Here is a 9055-nt window from a genome sequence, read left to right on the forward strand (position 1 = left end):
ATGATGCCCATTCTGGTTTGAGTATTATCTTCTTTTGAATTCCTGTAATGTCTCCAAAGTTTTGGTTTTATTGGTTTTGTTTAATTTTATTTTAACTGATGATATATGCAATTCTTTTTAAGATAGCAAGATACATTATGGTAACCATTGTTGATCACCTTGTATTTTGTTTCTACATTATATGCTATGTCCATCCTTTTGATTTGACTGACTCTGTTTTGTTATATCACATTTGGTTTTATTCTCTGCAAAAAATGTAATAAGAACTGTGGGAGTAATAAAACCCAAAATGTGTAACTGTCATTGTACAAAAGAGAGGAAAAGGAAGTGATCTAAAGGATATAACTGCATGTATATTTATGTGTGTAAGACAGATAACCATGTTACTGAATTTTGTTGGATCATTGAATAGAACTGTTTGCAGTCTCACTGTTTGAATGTCCACTTTATATGCTTTAATTTTGTAACTTGAACAACTATTTCTAAGATGACAATGTGTAACCTTTTAACTAGTGATTTCCTACTGTTTATTTTTTCTGAAATTCTCTATAACTTGTACCCTTTTTCTGTTTTTTTTTCTTTTTCTCCTTAAATAAAATTAGAAAAAAAGAGTTACCATCTTCAAAAACAATGAAAAAGACAGTTTTTTATTTTTAATTCTCAAGCCTCTGAATTCTACTTTTCTCTGCACAGGAAAGCATTGGCCTTGCTGATGGTGTGATTAGGATATAATTTTCTTGAGTTTCACCACAGTGCTTTCTGTCTTTAAGTATATGGAATACAGTGTGACTTGAAATATGGTCATCTCTGACAATGGACTGCAACAAAGGCAGTTGGTATTTTGAGATAATTTTAATGTTATTTGTTCCTATAATTTTCCTATGATTGATGAATAACTATGTATTCCATGTTAAGATTCTGTCACTCTCACAGAATTTAAATGATGTGCTTAAAAGTTGAGGTTTACCTTCATAAAGTATTAGGACAAATTGATAGGTTTTATTTAATTATATATAATAAGGATCATTTCTGTTGAAGGAAAGTATGACTATGAAGTAATGACTCAGGTCCAAAATTGAAGATGCAAAAATCAAAAAAATGGGAGGTATATAAACAACTGTTGATCACTTTCTTTCTTTCTTTCTCTTTCTTTCTTTCTTTCTTTCTTTCTTTCTTTCTTTCTTTCTTTCTCTTTCTTTCTTTCTTTCTTTCTTTCTTTCTCTTTCTCTCTCTCTCTCTTTCTTTCTTTCTTTCTTTCTTTCTTTCTTTCTTTCTTTTTTTCTTTCTTTCTTTCTTACTCTTGTATCAGAAGTTGCATTTGCCTGGCAGGCACTCATGTTGTTGAGCTATATCCCCAGCCCTGCTGGACACTTTCTATGCATACTTCATATATATGATTATTTCTGTAAAGTTTACAAAGACCTCATGAGAAAAGCATTGTTGCTAGTTTTTATGGTTTGTGTCTAAATGCTCCTTTCCCCATACATCATGCAATGATAGAATTTTTACAGAAGTGGCGGAAGCTAGAATATGTAACTGGTTCATAGTGCAATGATGGGATTGTGACTTCTGGGATTAAGGATGGGTGATTTATGAATCTTTTCAGTGATCAGTTTGGCATTACCCTTATTACAGCAGTCTAGGTAGAGTATAAAAGGTGCAGAAAGATGCTGTTAAAGTTCACCTGACTTCTACTGCCATGTTCTGTTTTCTACTGCCATGAGCTCTTGTCCTTCTGCATGTATCACCCTGTCTTGGCGCCAGCCAGTTATGGACTGAAACCTCTACAAACTGTGAGCTGAATAAACCTTTTCCCCTAGCTTTGGGGGTTGGGTATTTGGTTTTTAGTAATGAGAAAAATAATGAAGACATTAGTTGATAGCACAGTTCAAAGAACTTACCCAAAGTCACACACGAAGAAAGAAATGTAGAATAAATTGAATCCAAACTTTTTCAAACCACATTATTCCTTCTTTCTATGGGTGCTAGTTTCTGACTGACTTTTTCAGAAACTACCTGATTTGCGTATGTTGTTGCATCTATGGCAAATGACAGATATTGTATGCTAACAATTGATTAAAACAATATAGCATTAACTATGTATGGGTTAGATATTTCTATGCAAAATATATGCAGTTGATCCATAGTAATGTGTTTGTCTAAGTTCATTTTTAATAGCACATGCCTTTATTCTGGTAGGGATGTTGATAATGGAGGCCATTACATGTGTGTGGGAATAAGAGATATTTGTGTAAATTTCTCTCAATTTCATTGGAACCTATAGCTCCTCTATAAATAAAAAATTCTTTTAAAAAGTAGCACTTCAATCACAAGCAGAAACACCAAAATGATATCCAGGTTTTGGAGACAGATTTATTTACATTGGTGAGCACTGATTGGGATCAATCCCAAAATATTGGGCCCTGATCTCTGGTGATCTAGACCTTATATGAAATACACAACAAGGAAGTACAGAGAGAGAATAGCTTGTCAAGTGGAGATTTGTTCATACAATACACATTATAGTGACAAGCTATGTAACACAGTTGACTAGCCGTTTTTAAGAGACAGAAGCAACCAGAACTGGAACAGGAATTATTATCTATGCAACTAAAAAACTGAAATGCATTGGTGGGGGGGCATTTCCTCCTTCTTTTAATTTCCCCAGTGAATCTCTGCTGGTCATATTATATGTGCCCCTCTGAAACAAGGCCCAACTAGAAGCAGACAGTTATCCTAGGTTGGGCCTTAGCCAAGATTCCCTATTTTATTATAGTTTTCCGTTAAGTTGTTTTTAAAAGAAGCATAGTTTAGCTCTCTCTGTTCTGTAAGATTATCTTGGCAAGGGAATAAGGGAGTTAATCTGCTTTAGGAGAGTGTCCAGTGTGTCTTGGATACTCATCAAATCTTGTCCAAGTGTTTGATTGATTGTTCTATTCTCTTGGGGCATCTGTTCATAAAGGTTAAGGCAAAGAAACACTGCTAGCAGGGGGCAGGGAAGTAAAGACTGGCATAAGCAGAATTCAAGTCAATTAACAAAAACCACATCTAGTAGGGGGACAGGAAAGCAAGCACCCTGAAAAGACACAAAATCAAGGGAAATAAGTGTGGAGCAATCTTATGAATGATGTTCTCAGGCTTCAGCCATGTTTCTACTGGTCAGCATCCAGTGGCATCAGAACAGAGTTTTGAGTGCATTGTATCTTCACAGAGAGCTTCAGAGGAGCTGTTCAGGTAAGCTTTTTAGTTTATCTAAGGCTGGATTTCTGAAACTTGTAGAGGTAGTTAATATGTACCTTAGTTATATGTGTGTGCAGGAATGTCTACAGATGTAACTGGTCTTTTAACCAGTTATAAGCGTTTTAAAAATTTATTAACTTTTTTAGAGCTTTGTGACCTGTATGTCATATGTTGTTTTTACTTAGTTTAGTTTTTAAGTTACCTCTGTTACAAATGCAAGCTCATTGTCACTGCCAGTGATCAAGGATAGGCCATACCTAGGAATGATTTTTTACAGAAGGACCCTGTGAACTTTTATTGTCTTCTTGATAGGGAATGGAGTTCAGGGCTGGTGACTCAGACACTGAAGCCTGAGCTGGCTGCAGGGATATGGGTGCCAGCATAGTGATTTGACCTTGCAGAACATATGGTAGAGGAAGTCTGTTCCTGCGATTGATATTTCAGTCATTCAAATTCATGGAGGGGGGCTTAGGCCTCTGAACTGGATTATTTTGTGTCATTGGTAGAAGTTTATAGGTAGTAACAAGGAGTAGTTTACTGTGCAGATCATCCCTGCAGGAGAATTTTGGCCAAAATAGTTTTGTCCAAGGTGACCACAGCTTATCTAGCCTGTCAGGCTTAATTCCTAATAGAACTACTTCCATCTGTAAGCAGGATGTACTCAGTACCTGTGAAGGGGTCTATTTTTTAGAAAAGTTCATTCCAGTACAGCATGTGGAACCTGGACTATTAGGTCTCACTCTATGTGAACTTGTAAGCTTTCTTGAACAGAAGGACAATGGCTATTAGAGTGTGGAGGCAAAGGGGGTCAGGGGACCAGCCCTTAGTGACTGGATAAAAGTATTTGCACAGGTAGACCACTCACTGTGTACAGGGGCTGATAGTCTGAGTAAGCATCATTGTTTTTGTGATTTCAAGCATCCAGATTTTATAGAAGCAGAAGCCCTAAGAAATTTGTATAGCCCATTTCTGCCAGATATTGTAGCAGAGCTTTTGTTCCATTCTAGCAGGTAGTTTGGATGTCATTAATTCAGAAATATAATGATAAACTAGTGAGGTCATCTATAAGAGCTGTTCCAAAGAAGTAAACAAGTTTTTGAACTTCTGGGAGGTTGAGTCCAGGTCAACTGGCTTTTGAGTCCAGGTTAGGGTCTTTTTATTTAAAGGAGAAGAGGAACTGGTCAACAGGAGCCAATTGAAGGCAGAAGGCACTGTTTAGCTTTGGACAGGTGTACAGCAGGCTTTGGGAGGCAGAAAACTGAGGCAATGTGTATTGAAGGCAATCATGGCAGCATTGATAGTTCAGAGATCTTGAACTGACTTTACAGGCAAGAAAGATGATTAAGAGTGTTTTAGGCTGATATGTAGCTGTATGCCTATTTGTAATTTCCATGACATCTGACAGCAATGGGGTTTGTGGTGAGATGACTTGATTGATGAGTCACAAGGTGAGTCTTGGCTCATACTTCGGGGAGGAGAATTTTCAGAACTTCAGAATTGCTGCTGTCTCAGACTGATGCCCATGTTTTCTTCCTCTTAGAGAACAGTCAAAGTTGAAAGTGAAGTATTAAACCAGGGGTAGGTTGAGTATCTTGGTGCAAAGGAGATAGTCACTTCTAACATGAAGAGAAGGTCTCTTCCTAGAAGTGGTATGGGGACCAGCTTATACAGGCATTTATGTTCCGTGAGATGTCCTCTCAGCTGCAAGTTTGTGCCTGGCAAAAGGGCCAACAGACAAGAGTCCTAGTTGACCCAAAGATGGTAATATGAGCTCCCACTGACACAGCTGAAGAAGGAAGCCTAGTCTGGCCTGTTCTGAGCCCATCAAACTGATGAAAGTGTTGTAATATGACCCAGCTTGAAGCCTTTTAGAGTTCTTATCTTTTAATCTAAATAAACATTAATTTTTTAGTTTCCATAGTCCTTATAACTGATAGCCATAGGGTAGGATCATCCATCAGACTAGATTTTATTATGGACATCAGGTACTTTTTTTTGTCAGCTTAGTGAGTAACTTCTTTGGTTCAAGAGCTTTTTGTTCCCTGTTTTTGAGAAGCACATCACTGGGTTGTTTGTAGGTGAGGCAACCCTTGGGAAAATCCATGGCAACTCATTTGTCAGGGCTGAGAGTCTAATTTTTCTCAAAGTGTAGATACTTTTGTGTTGAATAGACTGAGCATAAATTGTTGACAGTTGTCTTGGGTAGGCAGTAGTTGATACCATCTGCTCAGGTAGGTGTAGCCATGAAGCATAAGATTTGGGGGTGGGAGTTCTATAGCCCAATGCAGGCAATGAATAGTTGGAACCAGTTCATTTGGCTGGAAATAGAGGAGCTGGAAGTGGTAGAGGGGTGGTGAAACTGTTGGCAGCAACTGCAGCGGCTGATGAGGGTGCCAAGGCAGGATTTTCAGGAAAAATGGGCCTCATTTTCATTTCTTTGTCTTTGAGATTTAGGATGTGGTTTGGTTTCATTTTTAATTCTGTCAAAGCCTTTTCTTCTGCATTTAGGGACTGTGGGTTTTGTCTAATTAGTTCCCATCTCTGACTTTCTATGTGTGTATTGTATGTTCTTCAACTATGATGCAACAGACAAAGGGTAGGTATCCCTCAGAGAGAGACCATTCAGATGCCTGCCTGGCCATGCCCTTTGTGGGGATTTTGGCATGACTTAGCTAAGGAGGATGTGAGGGCTCATTATGCCATATGTTGATTGCCACAGGAACCTCAGCTGAGGCCCAATCGGTCACTTTGACCAGCACTTCCCAGTCTTGGTGCACCGATGGGGCAGCCTGTTGCTTACACTCTCCATTTCATTTACTCACACATTCATCCACCAGGCACTCCAAGGTTAAAATATTCCACCCCTCTTCTGTCAAGGATGGCCCTTACTGATAAGAGGTGATCAATCTCTCCTTCTCCTCCAGTTGATCAGAGCTGATGGACAGAATAACTGGGGTGCACCTTCAGGTATTACTGGAATCAGGAAGATAGGCAGGCAGGCAGATAGACAGACAGACACATTGCATCCTCCTCTCTTTGGGGTCTGATGTGAGCCACTCTAGCAGGAAACCAGGAATCCTCCTCAGATCTCTGGGGTGACTCAACAAATCTTGAGGGTGCACCTTCCCATTGGGACTTGAAGAGGTATTCATTCTATTTGTGACGACCATGATCAGTGACCAAAGAAGTCAGGACGATCAGTCTTCCCAGCTGACATGCCAGATGCAGCAGCACACAGAAACACTGAAATGACACTCAGAATTTAGATGTATTTATGTAACTGGGCACTGATTGGGATCATTCCCCAAATAATAGGCCCTGATCTCTGGTGGTCTAGAGTTTATACGAGATAAGCAAACAGGAAGTACAGAGACAGAAAGGCTTGTCAATTGAGGATTGCTTTATATAGTATGCATTACAGTGACTAGCTATATATCACAGTGACCTGCTATTTCTGAGACAGAAGCTACTGGAAATGGAACAGGTATTATTACCTAGCCAACTAAGAAACTGAAGTATGCTGGCTGGAGGGGCCATTTTTTTGTTACAGCACAAATGTAATTACCCCAAAACTCATCATATGAAGATAATAAACATTTATTTCACATACAATAAGTCCTCAATTTATGAATGAGTTGCATTCCTGGAGAATAAATCAAAATTCATTGAGAAATCAAATTCTTCCATAATCCAACAAAGTGAGTCTTACACAGTATACCTGTGATTATTATACATCATGCTTGTGAAAGTTTTCAACTTGATTATTTATAATTCAGAGACTATAATTTCTAAGAGTCAAGGATCCAAGTACTATTTATTTGGATAATTCTGTTTCTACATTGGTCAGATTGTTGGCTAGTGCTACAGCTATCTGAGAGATTGTCTGGGGCTAAAACATATGCTTGCAAGATGGCTGTTAGCAAGATGTCCCAGTTTCTGACAACAAGAATCTCTACTTCATGTTATTCATGACATGGAGACTGGCTTCTCCTAACTGATCTTGGTATTATGTACTTACAAATATTCCCTGAAAATGAATCCAATACTACCTGATAAAAAGGAGGGCCATTTTTCTACTCTAATGTAATAACTTTTCTATTGTTCCTTGACTGTGGTCATTTTTATTTTATGTCCAATTATATCAGTTAAAGCCAAGAGATTAAGGCTATACACTCTTCCCCAGTGCAAAACAATCTATTTAGATCATGGATATTTATTTTTGTACATGAGTTCTTAGTGAATGAACACATGAATAGGTTGGTTTTGAATTATAATTCTATCTTCCTAAGAAATCTAGGGCCCCAAAGGCCTTCTGTGTCATTATGAATGCTGTAGCTTCTTCCTTTCCTCAGCCCTTTTCTGGCCCAGGGTGATCCCCTTTTCTGATGCAAAGACAACTATTACTGCAAACAACAGAGTGTAGGATTTCTAGTGTCTGTTTCTTAAGAAGTTTCCTGTCCCTTAGAATAGCCTCTTGAAGTCCATGTCACCAATTTTTAGCTGACTGTTCTTCAGAATCCAAGACCCTTTTTTTTTTTTTGAGGTTGGGGAAACATTTGTTTAAAATAAGTGTTTTTAATTCTTCTCTTAGATTTTGAATCAGAATCTCTGAAATGGGGACCCATAATCTATGTGTAGTTTTTAATTTAAACAATTAATTTATTAAGATGTAATTCTACCCAATGGAAATTTACCCCTTTAAATACGTGGTGTAATGATTTTCAGCATATTCACAAAGTTGTGCAACCATTATCAATAACTAGTTTTAGAACATTTTCATTACCCTTAAAATGAAACCTGAAGCCAGCAGCAGTCATCCAGATCTCCAAAAATACTCACATATTCCCTATGGATTTTCCATACCTGTGTATGTTGTACAAATTAAATAATATAAAGTGGTTTCTTTTACTTGACATAATAATTTTAAGGTGCATCTCTTATAAATCAGTCGGTCATTCTTTTTTATGACCAATAACAATTCACTCTTTGGAGATAACATATTTTCCTTCTCCTTTTGTTAGCTGTTAGACTTTTGGGTTGCTTTCACTTTTGGTTATGAATAATGCTACTTCGAATGTTCATGTATAGATTTTATGTATCTGTAAGTTCTCCATTATCTTGGGATTATGGCCTCCCCCATGACTATTTTGAAGCTCTGTTACTTCAAACTGTGTCTACATTTAGAGACAAGGTCTTTAAGGAAATAATATAGTGATAATGATACCATTGAGATGGGCTCTAATCCAATTTGAATGATGTCCTCACACCAAAGAATATATTAATATATACAGAGAGACAACAAAGTTTGAGTACACAGAGTTTGAGTACCATATAAAAAGTCAGCCAACATTTATAAGTCAAGGATTGAGGACTTAGAGCAAAACAGCTCTGTTGGCTCCATGATTTTGGACTCCACCTTTCAGAATGGGGGAATAAGTTTCTGTTACTTAAGTAATTTACTATGGTAAATTGCTTTTATGTAATTTTGTTATGATAGCTCTAATAAACTAATATAGGTATATATCAGGGCTGAAATTGCTGTCATATAACTATGTATTTAATATTGTGAGGCCCCTCCATACTGTTTTTCAAAAGATTACAGCATGTTTATCTACAATTTCTCCCTGACAACAATTTTTATTGCCTGTCTTTTTTTATTTTAGATATGCTATGAGCCTTAATAAATAGCTCACTGGGATTTTGATTTGCATTATGTCATGTTGAGTATTTTTTCATAAATACTTGTGTTTTGAAAACAAGATTCATAAGTAATTTTTGTCCATATAAATATTTGAGAGCAAATGTTGTAGATGTA

This window comes from Cavia porcellus, unplaced genomic scaffold, assembly GCF_034190915.1.
Source record: "Cavia porcellus strain 051 isolate PalLab524CR breed Dunkin Hartley unplaced genomic scaffold, mCavPor4.1 scaffold_1, whole genome shotgun sequence".
Classification (NCBI taxonomy): domain Eukaryota; kingdom Metazoa; phylum Chordata; class Mammalia; order Rodentia; family Caviidae; genus Cavia; species Cavia porcellus.